This window comes from Nuphar pumila, chromosome 5 (assembly GCF_984573655.1).
Source record: "Nuphar pumila chromosome 5, dmNupPumi1.hap1.1, whole genome shotgun sequence".
NCBI classification, from domain to species: domain Eukaryota; kingdom Viridiplantae; phylum Streptophyta; class Magnoliopsida; order Nymphaeales; family Nymphaeaceae; genus Nuphar; species Nuphar pumila.
The window spans coordinates 53673585-53676246 of record NC_143253.1 but is presented as its reverse complement, the minus strand read 5'-3'; the positions used below and the strand labels follow the sequence as shown (position 1 = coordinate 53676246).

At 48.6% G+C, this 2662-nt stretch overlaps 1 pseudogene across 1 annotated transcript; it reads right to left on the bottom strand.

Annotated features, from left to right (window-relative positions):
- Positions 1-352: 352 nt before the first annotated feature.
- Positions 353-2405, bottom strand: LOC149837609 (putative xyloglucan 6-xylosyltransferase 5 pseudogene; annotated as a pseudogene). Its single transcript, XR_016431914.1, has 2 exons — positions 2203-2405; positions 353-2118 (listed from the first exon to the last, which is right to left on the bottom strand). The product of XR_016431914.1 is annotated as a putative xyloglucan 6-xylosyltransferase 5 pseudogene (transcript).
- Between the last annotated feature and the right edge of the window lie 257 nt (positions 2406-2662).

The following is a 2662-nucleotide window of genomic DNA, read 5'->3' as shown; positions in this document are numbered from 1 at the left end:
GCAGACTCAAAGCATATGGTAGCTCTTCACTCTGTACAAACAACAGTTAAACACAAGACTAAATGATTCAGTACCTACAGTTGGAGAAATTGATTGGGTTCTTTGAGGCATTTTGGTCACTGCACATGCTGTATGCATTTCATGAACAGGTTTGAATCATGTTGAAGATTATTAGAACTGTTTTTCAGACGCACAGAAGAGAGAGGTGATTAGGTAGGCAAACTAGAAGAATGTGTCATGTAACGGTGGGACAAGAATCAAGATGGTAATAGTCTGAGCATTCTGAAGAAGGAGATGGTACAATCCAAGGCAGATGATTCTCTTGCTCAACACCATATAAAACACAAAAAAGTAGCTCAATAACAGCATTTTATTGTGTAGAGCATGGTTAAGCATCATCAAACCAGAAAACCATAATCACCAATTCAAAAATATAAGGGGACAAGAGTAACATAATAATACAACATAATTTAGCAACCAATCGTTGTTCAAATGTACTGTGGTGTGAAAATGAGCTACCAAAAGTTGCGTACCTTGAAATTGATTGATTACGCACTGGACACTAAATATAATAGAATCTAGGAATAAATAACTTGAAAAAACAAACTAAAAAGAAGTTTTGAGGATGATAAGGGATTCTTCTGTACCCTGGTAAAACAGGGTCAAGAATGGGTTAACTCATTGGTTCTGCGATCCCGAAAGGAAGGCGGGATGCCGAAGGTTAAGCTTGTCCTCTTGTTCCAAAGGCAAAGAGGTCTCGTTTCTGATCCTCTTGATCTTGGGAGTCTTGAGACTTTTATGAGTGAAACCATAAATCTGAAGGATCTGGTTGTCGGCAAAGTTGAAGGCCCTCTCCATGCTACTCAAGCACCTCTCCACCGGATAATCACCATAGCTACCGCAGGGCTTGCAGCCAACGAAATGGGTGACGAAAGGCCACCTCTCATCGCCCAGGCCAGGGTGGTACTTCTCCAGCATCTCTTCGTACCGATCCACCAAACCGGCCCAGTACCCGTGGAGATAGTAAGAGTTCTCGATGAAGACCTTGTCCATCCACCGGTCCTTCTGGGTTATGAGCATGTAGATGAGTGCCGACTGGTCGTCGGCCTCGAACGCCGGCCTCCCCTTGAGGTTGGCCGTGAGTATCCTCCCCGCCTCGTCTCGAATCGAGCCCTTCGGTCCCATGGGAGCCCAGGCATCCAGCAGGTCCAGAGACCACTGACAATTCCTGAAGAGGAAGCTGCCCGTGTTCAGCGCGATCCACGAATTCTGGTTGAAGAGGAGGTCCTCGTAGCCATGAAGGACGAAATTGTAGTCCTTGTACTTGTGCATAGGGATCTCGAAGACCATGTCGGTGAAGAGGGCGTCGCTGTCCATCCACCAGATCCACTCGACCTCCGGGTGGGACAGCATGAGCCTCCTGATCAGGGGAAGCTTGGCCCAGTAGCCCGCCAGCTCCTTGTCCAAATGAGCCATGTTGTAGACGATCTCGATCCGGTGCAGGCGGCAGTAATCGATCTTGTTCTTGATGGCCTTGAGCAGGTAGTGGTCGCCGATGGGGTTGTCGCAAGGGTTCGGCTGGGATCCAGTGACGAGGAGGATCCTTGGCTTGCCATCTATGTAATTGGGGAAATCCGGGTTCTGGGAAAGCCAGAGGCTCCTCTGCCGATCCCAATCGGAGATCGTCGGGCCGAGGGTGTAGGTGACATTGGGGCTTATCTCCACCTCCGAAGCTTCTCCCTGCTGCTTGCCGCTGACACCGCCCGCTGCGTTACCAGCGGCATCACCACCGCTGCCGCCACCGCCGCCGCCGCCCACGGGGACGGCGTCGTCCTCCGGATCGTGATCAGATCTGATCTCCGCCAAAATCCTATTGGTCTCCTCGATGAGTTGCTGGTTGTTCTCAGATTCCCCACCACCGCCGAGGTTGCCGACGCCTATGGTACCCCTGAGAACGAGGATGGTGACGAAGCCGCAGAGGATGGTGATTTTTATGTTGTTGAAGGTCTTCTGGATCTGTCTGCCCCTGGGGATGCCCGCAGCTCTAGAGGACAACCTCATTCTCTCGAACCGCGCTTCTCTCTCTCTCTCTCTCTCTCTTATGGATTGCCTCTTCTTCTATGATTCAAAACCCAGAAATTTACCAAGAGAGACAAATTTGAGAAAGAAAAAAACAAACAGAAAAGCAAGACAAACACTCACACTGCCTCACCGACACCGTAAGTAAGACAAGAAGGAAATATTTAAAAGAAATAGGCAGATGTAGGCAGAGCGGCTATAGCGATGGAATCAATTTATCAAACGAGAGAGCCAGGGATCTTGGGAGGAAAAGAAAGCCCAGTGAGAAGGAGCCGTATGACCTGTTGGAAAGAAAAGGAGGAGAGAGAGAGAGTGACGTGACAGAGAAGAGTAGCCAAAGAGTGAAGAGGAAGATTTTTATAGGCATCGAATGAAATGAACAAAACACGCCCCCAATATCCTTTGCCATTCTCGCTCCTCCCCCACCAGCCTACACGTAATAAACCTTTTGACAACAAATGGTAAAAACGAAAACAAAGTGCGGCGGTGGTGGATGCCAATCCGGTTTCACTCATCCACACATCATCCCTTCCTATCACAGATCTCATTGATAGGCGGAAAGGAATCGATTTTTGGTTATGAA